This window comes from Mytilus californianus, unplaced genomic scaffold (assembly GCF_021869535.1).
Source record: "Mytilus californianus isolate M0D057914Y unplaced genomic scaffold, xbMytCali1.0.p SCAF_55, whole genome shotgun sequence".
Classification (NCBI taxonomy): Eukaryota; Metazoa; Mollusca; class Bivalvia; order Mytilida; family Mytilidae; genus Mytilus; species Mytilus californianus.
The window spans coordinates 117,890-132,937 of NW_026262707.1; the positions used below are offsets into that span (position 1 = coordinate 117,890).

Sequence of the window (15,048 nt, forward strand, 5' to 3'; positions counted from 1 at the left end):
TAGTTCTTAGTAACATATATTTACACAATTTACCCAAAGAACAAAATATCTTGTTTTTTTTTAGATTTTCCTATGGCTTCTATGAAGACGTAGACCTGCTGTATTATCTGAAAAAGGCAGATTTAAAAAGTAACTTTCACAAGGAAAGATGAGATAGTTGGATAATAACCTGACAAGAATAAATGAAGATGTTCCATAACATAATTAAACAAGAATGTGTCCATAGTACATGGACGACCCATCCGCACTATCATTTTCTATGTTTGGTGGAGCGTGAAAATGGGGTAAAACTCCTAATTTGGCATAAACATTAGAAAGATCATGCCGTAGGGAACATGTGTACTAAGTTACAAATTCGACCTCAACTTCATCAAAAACTACCTTGACAAAAAAAAATTAACCTGAGGCGGGACAGACGGACGAACGAACGGACGCACAGACCAGAAAACATAATACCCATAAATGGGGCATAAACAGCATCAAATTACACCTTATTCACTTGCTAAAAGATTTCACAGTACTGTCGAAATTGTTTATTTTTTTTTTAAAGTTTACTTGAAAATATTTGACAAAAATGGCTTTGATGTGATTGGGATATATGTTAACCTTAGAGATGGTTTAGAGGAACAGGAGGTAACAAAAAATGTAACTTTGTTGCTTTTGTGTGTTTATTGTAAATTTTATATATTTGTTTTATTGCCATCAATAGTATAGTGTTTAAAAATGTATGAATAATAAAACCCATTTTGATAATTTATTACCCATGCTAGAAAAGTATGATTTATCAGAATTAAATATTAATTAAACCAATAAATAAGTTGGCACTTGATATTTACAACTATGCTTAATATTCAACAGCAAATGATTGTCTGGTTCGGTCAAATGTCAGAAAAATAACAACAGTTTGATTACTACCTTATATCAGCTATAACAAAGTTGTTTTAATACGCGTGGTGTGCAAAAAGAAAACTTTGTATTTGAACAATTTCAAAGTCCAGTGCTGAATACATTATCAACAATACTAGTTAATTCGCATCAGACGAAAGTGAGCATATTTATACCGAATTACACTATTTACCGGGTTTGTAATAACATGAACAACACGACGGGTGCCACACGTGGAGCAGGATCTGCTTACCCTTCTGGAGCACCTGAAATCACCCCCAGTTTTTGGTGGGTTCGTGTTGCTCAATCTTTAGTTTTCTATGTTGTTTCTTGTGTACTATTATTTGTCTGTTTGTCTTCATTTTTAGCCATGGTGTTGTCAGTTTATTTTCTATTTATGAGTTTGACTGTTCCTCTGGTATCTTTCGCCCCTCTTTTAACAAATCAGTGTCTGAGAAACTAGCAAATGAATTGCATGATCCAGATATGGGAGGAATTTTAAATTATCTTAACGTGATGAACAAATGGATATGGATGTTATAGAAAGCTATCTTTAAAGAATTATGAGGTGTCTTGTCAAGGATATACCCAAGAAAGAATTAAAGGTGGTTTTAATAATTTCCTGTAGTTTTTGAGCAACCTTTTTTTTGAATATTTTTTATTTGTTTAAGATAAAATAATTCATTGTTTGTGACAAGATAGCATCAGTTTTGTGACTATTATGTTGAAAAAAAACTGGTTTCAAATTTGATACCATTTAAAATTCAATATAACATAATATCTGAACATCAACATTTTTGTATCTGTATATTACATGTATTATTATATATTAAACGTAGTCTTTCATCAATTTCGGTCAACAAAGATGTACATGTAAGCGTTTCACCCCAGGCAACTTCAGCACCATTGCAGGAAATTCAGTCTGATAATGTACATTTCACCAGTGGACAAAGAAAATTTTTTTTTAGTGGAAACCAGGGCTATCAAAAGTGCACATATTGTAGTACGGGACAAACTTAGGACCTCTCAAGAAATCAATGAAGAGGGACTATGATCTCAGAGTATTAGAGAAATCATACCAGCCGGGAGATCTTGTATATGTTCTTGACACTGCCAAGATTAAGGGTAAATGCAAGAAATTGGGGTCACCATGGAAGGGGCCAGGTACCATTATTGTTAAGGTTATCGGTTATGTTTACATGGTGAAACTCCAACGGGTGGTTTTCAATACTAATTATGACAGGCTGAAGCCATGTTGGGATTGGAAAATTCCTGCTTGGTTAGAGACATGTAGGGACCAATTGAAAAAGGGTGAGGATGTCTTGGTAAGCAATAAGACCAAACCTACTACTCTTCAGTACTGTGTGTGTGCTTGTGGCCCGGACACGAGGGAAACTATGGTGCAATGCAAAAACTGCAAAGAATGTTTTCATTTGACATGTAAAGACATGTCAGTGCAGTGATTTGATTTTTTTGTGTTTTAACGCCACTTTTAAGCACCGCTTTTGGGCTATTTCGTGGCGGCCAGTTTTTATTAGTGGAGGAAACCACCGACCTTCGATAGGAAAACTGACAATCCTAGTCAATTAAGATTGGAGTCGAGTTCACCCGTGAACGAGCGGGGTTCGAACTCACAACCTCAGTGTTGACTGGCTAGGGAACTTTGTATAACATCAAACAAATCTATGATTACAAAGAAGTCTAAAGCAATATAATGTATTATTAACTTAGATAATCAAGTACGAACAAAATAAAGATTTTTGTCAGAGCAGAACTACTGTTGAAGGTTCAATTGTTCAAGTGCTTTGCACTGATAAGACCAAATCTCTATGCTGTGACAAACATGCCGACCTGATTCACCTTGAGGCAGTAACCGTTTAATGCAATAACTGCAAATTTACAAGTAAAGCAAACATTTCAATTAATAATTATTTTTTTTATTGTGGTGCTATATTTAAATAACATCAGAAAAAATAACGACAAGCGGTAAAGTGTAATTTATTTCAATAAAATCTTTCATTCATATTTTTTTTCACTAATTCAAGCGACATTTAGATAAATCTGTTTAAATCTATACCACGGGCAAGAATCAAGATTTAGTCAACTAAACTATGCTCGTGGTAAGATGAATCAAACAAAATTCACAGGAAAAAAGTCCATTACAGTGTTGTGAAAATCCATGGATGGTACAAGAAGGATTCAAATCCTAAATTTCGGGATCTTATGGCAGCGGTCTACCTAATTGAGCCAAAGAAGATCTTCCCGAAGTATTCTTGTTAGGTTACTTTTATGTCTCTAGGTCTACAACAACCGTTACTCTCTAAATCGTATATATGCTATTCAAGATTTCTATTATGGAATATCAGTAATTGTCTAACAAAAACAACTGAAGTCTAATAGATTTAAATAATGATTTCAGCCAAGTTAACTTCTACGAATAAGGTCCATGTAAACGCCTGGTGGTTGAGACGGCAAAAAGTATTCTGGCACTTCCTGTTAAGCAATCCTGGTTCAAAATATCCCAATTAAACACAGGGTAGGTCGACTTTTGGTCAATTTACTGAAAATCAATGAGTTTTTTGTAAAATAGGAGAATGTCATGCCATAGATAATTGATTGAATTAGAATTTATCTCGTGTATAACACGGAGCAATATAATTTAAAATGACATCGGAATGACTTTTCTCCAGCTAGTAAATGTGGCCAGTACAGTCAGTTATTGACAAAATGACTGAGATAAACGATGAACGTGTATATCAGTAAATTGGTATTTTTCTAAAACCTTATAAACATAAAATTAAAGTTTGTTCTTTTTCTTTACAAATATAATATCATTCCGCTGAATATGTTATAAAGTATGTCATGTTGAGATTGTCTGGTGTCGGTTGTTATATTGTGAAACAATGTTGAGATCTTCTGTTGAATTAAACTTTTACATACAACCGTCAAAATTTAAAAACTTTCCGTATATTGTTAGACATTTCAACTGTCAATTTTACCTTGTCTGTAGTTATGACAGCAGCTTGTAAGGAGACCTTTGGTTGAAATACAGATTCTAAATAGCTGTTTTTTTTAAGATATGTTAAAGGTCTAGTGCTGAAGATAAATAGTCTAGCGTTTTAGATGCAAAGTTCAGCATAGAAGCTGTATTTACATTATCAGTGCTAAACTTTGAATCTTTAGCACTAGATTTTTATTCTGACAGCTTCATACCGTGGTATAGTTTCCTTTTATATTAATGAATACATAGACGTGCCGTAGGAATGAGTCTCTTTTTCATAGTCAATAATTATATATCAACGGGTAATAATAACACCAAGGTATATGTCAATGGGTCAGATATTTTTCCATTACATTTTTATATCAATGCTGTTATATAAATAGATGAGAAAATTTTCAAATTTCCACGATATAAAGACGTTAAAAGATTTGACAACTATACTGTGATTACATTGATTGATTGTTGGTTGCTTAACGTCCAGTGGCAAATATTTCATGCATGTTCAGGACGAGAACAAGTTAACATTAAATACAATAGGTAGGTCTGGTCATAATAGAGGGCATCCGGGATGATGGTCGGGGAAATTTGGACTGCCACTGCAAAATGAGGGTATATTGGATAGGTACAGAAATTCTGCCTTGCAACAGGCCACCTACGGACCCCTCAAAGAGTTGTTGCAAGGGTTCTTAATGTGCAAAGAGCGTGGCACTCTCTTCACACGAGGCATCGGATTTAACGTCCCCATTCTGACCGGACGTGACTGCGAACTTGATACATCCCGCACAGCCCCACTTCGGCAAGCGTTTTACTGCCGGTTGGGAGAAGACCAAGTGACCATACTTCGTTTCCCCAGTCACCCTTGGGGGGTACTGTAATTACAAAAGAATTGTCAATGGAAAATCTTAAAATCAATCTACAAATGGACAAAACCATACAGGATTATCCGCTCACTTCCCTCCCAACGAAATTCAATAAACGGACAGGTAAAGCTAAGAATCTCTATATGAAAAACTTGATCTAACAATTTAAGAATCTAGTGCTAAAATGCTTTCTTTCCACACAAACATTCATATAATACAACCATGGATCAAGTCATTGGACATGCATACTATGAAAACCTTGGGAGGGATGAGTCCGAGTACCGTGTGATTTGGGCATATGAACCGCCTGAATGGACAGACCGAAACAGTTTCAGGAACTTAATTTCCATAGAACTACATACAATACATGGACGGCAAAGGAAATTATTGTACAAACACAATTTTTTTATAACAACAGGTACAATCATCGTGCAAGAACACCATTATCAGCAGGTACAATCATCGTGCAAGAACACCATTATCAGCAGGTACAATCATCGTGCAAGAACACCATTATCAGATGTTTGTTGATCCCTTTAAACTACTTTCACATTTTAAACCAAGTTATTATCAAGGTTGATTCAACTACTAGTACTAAAGAACCAGACATACCTGCTCATAATGATATTAATTTTGAGAACAATATACCTGAAACTGAGAGTCATGACTCTGACAACACTTATGTAAAAACTGATGCATCAGAACAAAATGAAGATGGTAAAAACACAAAGGTTAAAAGCACAGATGACAATAACAATTCTTCTCAGCATAATCTTCACAATGCCTCAAAAAATTTTATTTTTGATGTCTGCCACACGGCAAAGATAAACAAACTTTTCTTTGGTATTCAACCCTCCACAGGGTGAGTTTTTGTTATACTGTAGTTTATAACCTTCATTTGTATGTCCGATATACGTATTTAAGTCTAAGGTCAGTCCTTTTGAATTTAATTGTGATTTCAAACGATTCTCAGGAGTCATATCTCATGTCACACTTATTTTGTATTTTACATGTTAAATTAAGCTTTCCGATGTTTATATGATGGTTATTTTTATTCCTGCTTTTATTATACACCAGTCCTAGTCAATTTAAGCTTCTTAATTCTCGATTTTTGATATTACTCCGTCAGTTTGTCAAAATATTTTTGGTATGGAACGCCAATAGAGCCATATATTTCGGCGTACGTTTTTTCTTAAAACAGTATGTGTATAGAACGCTTTTCGTGTTATAATTTTGTTATCTAAGATGTAATTCTATGGCACTTTTTGATCATTTTTTGGTTGTTTCATAAGATAGACATATTTTTCAATGTATGGAGAACATTGTTGATATTAATTGTACCATTATTTTGTGAACATTGTTGATTGTGAACATTGTGCTTATTAGATTTCATTTTTGTATATTTTCAGTTTTTTACCCTCTCTGGAGGTCTGCAATAAAAGATAGTAACTCAGGTTTCAGCGTATCTTTGACATTACAGTAAAAAACCTTGGTATCGGGAAGAATAAACATGGACTCAGAAAGAACTTTGCGTGAGGCGTATAGACTTACTCCAGAAGGACAATTGGTGTTTGAGGAGAGTGTAAGACAGTTTACTTCAAAACTACGAATTCAACACAGATATATAGACATGATTATGGGAGATATACATGAGCACACCCAGATGACTAAAACATTAGCTTGTACTTACAAGCAAGAACTAATGAAACATTTAAAGGAATATGAAGAAATTTCTCGCAAATATGACGACTATTTGGTTTCTCAACGGTGTGACGAAAGTTCTCGTGAGAGAGCTTCACATAGTATGATTGCTAGTTCGATACAACAGAAAGCCTCTATAGTAATAGATAATCTGGAAACAATGTTGCAAGCCTTTGATATGGAAGAGCTACATAAAGTTAAAACTGAACAATTATCAGAAATCATTCAACCACCGGACGCTTTTAGAGAACCGTCAGATATTGGTGTCGATAGAAAATCTAGATGTTCAAGAGGAAGTTCTTATCTTTCTCGGCAAAGAGCCAAAGTTGAAGCCGCAAAAACCAGAGCAAAATTTGCACAAGAAGAAGTTGAACTTATGCGTAAACAAACAGCCATACAAGCAGACATGAAACTTTTAAGTGTGAAACGTGATATAGAGGAAGCTGAATGTGAACTCAGAGTCTTGAATGAGAATTTTGATGACGATTGTGCTATTTCAGAACCAAATAAAGAAGACATCCAAAGACGTAATGCAGAATTCATACTAAAACAAACTGATCAAAATGACAATACGCCTTTAACTCAAAATTTAAATGTTGATGCACCTACGTTTATACCAGCAGTAGTAAGTCAAATCCCTACTGCCACGTTTACTCAGACAGACGCATGTAGGGAGTTTACTCAATTCATTGTTAAAAAAAGACTTGTTATTATCAAGGCTCTGTAAATATGATGACACGCCTGGATATTTCTTAGCTTGGAAAGCTAGTTTTACAAATGTAATGCGTGAATTAAACGTTACTCCGTCTGAAGAAATAGACTTATTGGTTAAATGGTTGGGACCCGAAAGTTGCAAACAAGCATCGAGCATTCGAGCAGCTAATGCAGGAAACCCATCTCAAGGTGTAGCCAGGATTTGGGCTAGACTTCAAGACAGATTTGGAAGTCCAGAAATTGTAGAAAGTGCTTTGCGTAAGAAACTCAATAACTTTGCCAAAATAAGTAATAAAGACAACAAACGTTTATTTGAGCTTTTTGATATAGTTTCAGAAATAGAAGCAGTTAAAGAGAATGACATGTATAGAAGTATTTTTAGTGTTTATGACTCATCGGCTGGCGTAAATATTATTATAGCAAAACTTCCATATAATATCCAAGAAAAGTGGACATCAGAGGCCACCAGATATAAGATTCAAAACCACTTGGTATATCCACCATTCACAGTATTCACCAAGTTTTTGCAAAGGATGGCAAAAATGAAAAATGACCCCAGTTTTTTCTTCGAGGATTGTCGAGAAATCAAAGTACAGAATACTACTAATGCAACAAACAATCGTTATGGAAACACAAAAAATCAGTTATCTTGTGCACGTACTGAAACATCAGTGTTGAAACCGTTAGCAGATAAAGTAAAAAGTTCAGACTTGGTATGTCCTGTGCATGGAACAAGTCACTTATTGAATGATTGCAGAGGTTTTCGCATGAAACCGATTTCAGAACGAAGGGAGTTCTTAAAAAAGAATGGAATTTGTTTTCGCTGTTGTGGGCCTAAGCGCCATCTAAGAAGAGACTGCAAAGAGTTCTTGAAATGTTCAGTCTGTCAGAGTCGGGAACACCCTTCTGGTTTACATACCGATATAGAGAGTATTAAAAATAACAACCCCCCAGAATCTCACGAGGGGGAGAATGAATCAGGAGAAGTTAAGACAGCATGCACACAAATATGTGGTCAAGTAACTGGCACAAGTAAGTCATGTTCAAAACTAATGCTAGTAAAAGTGTATCCAAAAGGAAAACCCGAACAATCACGCATGATGTATTCTTTAATAGATGACCAAAGTAACAGGTCATTGGCCACTTCCAACTTCTTTTATTTGTTTTGTGATAATGGACCTGAAACTGAATATGTTTTGTCGTCTTGTGCAGGAAAATTCACAACATCTGGACGTTTAGCTAGGGAATACGTGGTAGAAACTTTAGATGGGTCTTGTGTGTTTGATTTACCAACTATCATCGAATGTAATGATATTCCGAACAATAGACAGGAAATAGCGTCACCTAATGTGGCTATTCAGTATCCTCATCTTGTAGACATTGCTCCTTACATTCCTGAAATCGATGAGCATGCACAGATTGATCTTTTGATAGGAAGAGATTTGATATCAGTACACCATGTACTCGATCAGCGTCTTGGCAAAGGTAACCTCCCATATGCACAGAAGCTGCCTTTAGGGTGGGCAATAATTGGTGAAGTGTGTCTCGGGAAAACTCATCCGCCTGGCATTCTAGATTGCGTAAATGTGAACAAGACGACCATTTTGAGTAATGGCCGTGCTACTTTTCTTAAACCTTGTCAAAATGAATTACTAATAGATACGAATGTTTTCCGTACAACTGACAAAGATGAAAAAATTGGATCATCAATCGAAGACGATACATTCCTGAGGATCATGAATTCAGGTTTTGTTAAAGATTCAGATGGTTGTTGGGTTGCTCCATTGCCCTTCCGTGAGCATCGGCCAATATTAGAAAACAACAAACAATTAGCTTTAAAGAGAGCAAAATCTTTCGATTACAGCTTGTAAATTAATTCTACAAAACGAGAACATGTCATACAATTCATGCAGAAAATCATCGAAAATGGTCATGCTGAAATAGCGCCACCATTGGCTATATCGTCTGAATGTTGGTACTTACCTATGTTTGGGATATATCACCCCACAAAACCTGACAGTATCAGAGTTGTATTCGATGCATCCGCAGTGTGTAATGGTCATTCATTAAATAACATTCTGTTAAAGGGACCAGACCTCACGAACAGCCTGTTAGGGATTTTGCTTCGTTTTCGAAAAGAGGCTATAGCGGTAACTGCTGACGTCGAACAGATGTTCTATAATTTCAAAGTCAGTGAAGAGCATCGTAATTACCTTCGTTTTATTTGGCATACTGAAAATGACATTGAAAAACCATTGATTGATTACCGTATGACTGTTCACGTATTTGGTAACAGCCCCTCGCCGTCAGTGGCAACTTATAGACTTAGGAAATCTGCTGAAACTGCTGATCAAGATGTGAAGGAGTTTGTAGATCGCAACTTTTACGTGGACGATGGTCTATTGTCGTGTCAAAATGTTGAGACAGCTGTTGATTTAGTTAAGAGAACACAAAACGCATTGTTAAGGGGTGGTAATCTTAGGTTACATAAAATAGCCTCAAATAGCAAATATTTGTCAAGTCAGTTTCCCGTTGATGATCTGGCTAAAAATCTCAAAGATCTGAAATTTGAAAATGACTGTTTACCTTTGCAAAGAAGCCTAGGTATGGCTTGGGATATTAACACTGACTGTTTTACCTTTCAAGTAGCACATGACATCAAGCCATTTAGCAAGCGTGGCGTATTATCAACGATCAACTCTCTTTTTGATCCGATTGGCTTTACAGCCCGTGTCTCAGTTCGTGGTAAACTTCTCTTACGTGATATGATGACTTCACTAGGACACACTGAATGGGATGACCCATTACCTGATACTTACCTACATCTATGGAAACAGTGGATTAATACGTTACCTGATCTTGGGCAATGATTTATTCCGCGTATGTATAGTGACATCTTCTATGCAGAAGCTTCGAACAAAGAAGTTCATATCTTTTGTGATGCTTCAAAAGAGGCAATAGGTGCGGTGGCTTATTTGAGATTAATTGACTCACACCATGTAACAGTTAGTTTTTTATTGGGAAAGGCGAAGGTTGCGCCTTCACATGGGAATACTATTCCTCGATTAGAACTGTGCGCCTCTGTGTTTGCGGCAGAATTATCTGATCTTGTCAACGAGCATTTAGGTATAGATCAAAGTGAAATGTACTTTTACTCAGACAGCAAAATAGTGTTGGGTTACTTGACAAATGAGTCAAAGAGGTTTCATGTATACGTTGGAAACCGAGTGCGACGAATTCGAGTCTCTAGTGATCCAAAAAGATGGAGACATGTTTCAACCGAAAATAATCCGGCAGATATCGCAACACGAGGAATTAACCCTGCAGAGTTATCGAATAGTATATGGATGAAGGGACCAGTATTTCTTTATAACGTGTCCCTTGGAAATTTAGATAATGGTCCACATCAGTTGGTTGATGCTGATAGTGACAAGGAGATTCGCCCAGATGTGCAAGTAGCTAAAACACAAACTGTAGATCGAAATAATCTACATAAATTAGGAACACATAGATTCTCAACATTTTCAGAATGGAGAACTTTAGTCAGAGCAATTTCCTTATTGAAACAACTTGTTAGAAATCTGGCACATCATAACGATAAACCTGAACATTTAGATGCATACAAACAACCAGATGCTTTGAAACGAGCCCAACAATTCATAATTCGTGAGGTTCAAATGGAAAATTATAGAAACGAAATAGACAATATCAGACAGGGAACATCGTTGCATAACAACAGTTCTCTCTCGCAACTATCGCCCATACTTGATGTTGATGACACCTTAAGAGTTGGTGGTCGCTTGCGAAATTACAAAGATTGTGCAGATCTTTCAAAACATCCTATTATCTTACCAAAACACCACCATATATCATTACTTATTGTTCGACACTTCCATGAAAAAGTGGCTCATCAAGGCAGAAGCCTCACATATGGTGCTATCCGTACAGCTGGTGTTTGGATTTTAGGCAGTCGTCGTTTAGTTTCTTCAGTGCTTCATAAATGTGTGATATGTCGTAAGCTTCGTGGTTGTTTCGGTTGGCAGCAAATGGCAGATTTGCCTGAGGACAGATTAAAACCATCACCGCCATTTACATTCGTCGGTGTTGGACACTTTTGGCCCATGGCCCATAGCATATAGACGCACTCGTGTCATACCAGCTAATCAGAAAAGATGGGCACTTATGTTCACATGCCTCGTCAGCAGAGCAATTCATATAGAGGTCATAGAGGAGCTCAGCAGTGCTTCATGTATAAATGCGTTGCGTCGTTTCATTGCCTTAAGGGGTGAAGTTAAGCAGTTCCGTTCTGATAGGGGAACAAACTTTGTTGGCAGTTCAAAAGAGCTAAATATGATCACTGAATTGGTTGAAAAAGACTCTGTGAGAAGTTTTCTCTCAAACAACGACGTCTTGTGGCTTTTTAATCCTCCACACGCCTCCCACATGGAAGGAGTGTGGGAAAGGATGATTGGTGTTTCACGAAAGATTTTAGATTCTATGTTACTACGAGAAGGTTCAAAAACTCTTACTCATGAAGTACTTACTACCCTGTTATCGGAGGTAACAGCAATTGTAAATGCGAGACCCTTGGTTCCGGTGTCAGCTGACCCAGAATCACCATGTGTACTTTGTCCAGCAATGCTTCTCACACATAAAATAAATCAGGACAATGTATCGTTTCCAACATTCGGAAATAAAGACATGTTGAAATCTCTATGGAAGCACACTCAGGTTCTAGCAGAAGAGTTTTGGAACCGCTGGCGTAACGAATATTTAAACCGTCTACAAACTCGACAAAAATGGACCCGTGAATACAGTAATATGAAGGAAGGCGATTTAGTACTCTTAAGAGACCGTGAATGTGCTCGCAACTATTGGCCAGTCGCAATTGTTGAAAAGACATTCTCTAGTTTTGATCAGAAAGTCAGAAAGGTTCAAATTCGTGTTGTGCGTGATGGGAAAGCAGTTAGTTATGTTAGACCAATCAACGAACTAGTAATGTTGGTAGAGCATGTGGAACTAAAACAAAGTGAAACAGATTAATGATTATAATTTTAACTCGTTGAACCTTCGGATAGTCAGAACATTTTATTACAGTTATTACATTTTGCATTGATAATTTGTTCATGTTATTTTCAAATTTGTTTATGAATTGGTGATTTTAGATTTGAAATCAGAGGGGGAGTGTTATGTCACACTCCGGAAATTACGGATCTGTCCGTCATTATGTCGAATTTTATTTTTGATGTCTGCCACACGGCAAAGATAAACAAACTTTTCTTTGGTATTCAACCCTCCACAGGGTGAGTTTTTGTTATACTGTAGTTTATAACCTTCATTTGTATGCCCGATATACGTATTTAAAGTCTAAGGTCAGTCCTTTTGAATTTAATTGTGATTTCAAACGATTCTCAGGAGTCATATCTCATGTCACACTTATTTTGTATTTTACATGTTAAATTAAGCTTTCCGATGTTTATATGATGGTTATTTTTATTCCTGCTTTTATTATACACCAGTCCTAGTCAATTTAAGCTTCTTAATTCTCGATTTTTGATATTACTCCGTCAGTTTGTCAAAATATTTTTTGTATGGAACGCCAATAGAGCCATATATTTCGGCGTACGTTTTTTCTTAAAACAGTATGTGTATAGAACGCTTTTCGTGTTATAATTTTGTTATCTAAGATGTAATTCTATGGCACTTTTTGATCATTTTTTGGTTGTTTCATAAGATAGACATATTTTTCAATGTATGGAGAACATTGTTGATATTAATTGTACCATTATTTTGTGAACATTGTGCTTATTAGATTTCATTTTTGTATATTTTCAGTTTTTTACCCTCTCTGGAGGTCTGCAATAAAAGATAGTAACTCAGGTTTTAGCGTATCTTTGATATTACAGATAGCTTACAAAATCTTTTAAATATTTCAGTCGATTCCGTTAACTCAGAAAATGATTTGCTTTTCTCTAATTCCAATGAATTTGTTCCTGAAATGAGTCTGTCAATAAAGATGACATTGGCAGTTATATAAGTATGGAGTCACCTGAAAAGAAAAAAAAAAACGATTCTGAAAACAAAAGATAGCAATGATGAAAGAGAGTCACGATCACAATGGATTGATTGATTGTTGGTTGCCTAACGTCCAGTGGCAAATATTTCATGCATATTCAGGACGAGAACAAATTAACAATAAATACAATAGGTAGGTTCTGTAATAGGGGCGTCCGGGATTAAGGTCGGAGAAATTTAGAATACCACGGGAAATGAGGGTATATTGGATAGGGACAGAAATTTAGCCTTGCAACAGGTCACCTACGGACCCCTCAAAGAGTTGTTGCAAGGGTTCTTAACGTGCAAAGAGTGTGGCACTCTCTTTACACGAGGCATCGGATTTAACGTCCCCATTCTGACCGGACGTGGCTGCAAATTTGTACATCCCGCACAGCCAAACGGACGCCCCACTTTAGCACGGGTTTTACTGCCAGTCGGAGGAAGACCAATGGTGACCATACTTCTATTCCCCAGTCACCCTCGGGGGTCTATTATTTAGATTCACAGAATTTATATTTACAAGAATATAATATCAGACTACAGTAAGGAAGGTCTGCTGCAATAAAAAAAAAATCATTTTTTATTTGTTTTTTCTTCTTCTGCAAACTGGCCAGGTGTGTCTGCTCCCTCAAGTTAAACCAACAAATTAAAAACCTGCGGCCGTATGAGTAATAAAAATTGCGTTTATTTGTCTTGTTAATTTGCCTGCTTTGTAAATGATCGAATTACAATGATTATGATTAATTAATTGTTTTTGCAGAGAATGTGAACAGTAATCCTGCAAGAACTAATCTTACCTACGCAGAAAAAAGGAAGAGGGTAATGGGACTTGTTGAGATACAAGCTCATTGAAACCAGGTTGGAGGAACAGTCCCCAGCAACTCATTCTTGTTGCTTTTGTCAATCAACTGTTGATGATGTCATAGTTTGTCAGGATTGTGGTCCCTCTGCATTGTGATGCTTGCTGTAAGAGGATACATCAGAACATCCTGTTCCATAAGCCACACCAGTGGAAGGTAACATATTGCCACAATATATATAAAAAAGATGTGGTATGATTGCCAATGAGACAACTCTCCACAAGCATACAAGAGACCAAATGACACAGAAAGTATTAACTATAGGTCACCGTACGGCCTTCAACAATGAGCAAAGCCCATACCACATAGTCAGCTATTAAAAGCCCTGAAATGACAATGTAAAACAATTCAAACGAGAAAACTAACAGCCTTATTTATGTAAAAAAATGAACGAAAAACATATATGTAACACATAAACAAACGATAACCACTGAATTACAGGCTCTTGACTTGGGACAGGCACATACATGTAGAATGTGGCGGGGTTAAACATGTTAGCAGGATCCCAACCCTCCCCCTAACCTGGGACAGTGGTGTAACAGTACAACGTAAGAACGAACTATAAAAATCAGTTGAAAAAGGCTTAACTCATCAGGTGGATACAATTACAAATACAAGTGGACGTTGCCGGGTACTTGTACATCCCAACAACAAAAAGACACTTAGTACAGATCTGAGAGTACTCGCAGTTACTGACAGCTAGTTCAAAGCCACTAACAACTATAACAAAATTCATGCATCTAAGACTAATGTCATTTGTTCATGTGTTTAGATGTAGTTTTAAAACTTTTCTGAAAACCAGGATAGAAAAGCAACATTGCAGCTTTTAGAAATGTTTAAAAACTGATATACTTTGCAATGCTTTGTGCGGTTATCAAATGAATTTCATAAAATCGTTGATAGTTTTCAAAATTTAGAAATTATTACTGACTATTTTCAATAAGAATGTTCAAATGCTTAAAATGTACAC

General features: G+C 36.3%; 2 long non-coding RNA genes across 2 annotated transcripts; both read left to right on the forward strand.

The window, feature by feature from the left end:
* Positions 1–5,551: 5,551 nt before the first annotated feature.
* On the forward strand, positions 5,552–6,201 carry LOC127703917 (uncharacterized). Its single transcript, XR_007983125.1, has 2 exons — positions 5,552–5,608; positions 6,156–6,201. It is a non-coding gene; the product is annotated as an uncharacterized LOC127703917 (long non-coding RNA).
* Positions 6,202–12,341: 6,140 nt separating this feature from the next.
* LOC127703916 (uncharacterized) lies at positions 12,342–13,042 on the forward strand. The gene is made up of 2 exons (XR_007983124.1): positions 12,342–12,464; positions 12,997–13,042. It is a non-coding gene; the product is annotated as an uncharacterized LOC127703916 (long non-coding RNA).
* The last annotated feature ends 2,006 nt before the right edge of the window (positions 13,043–15,048 follow it).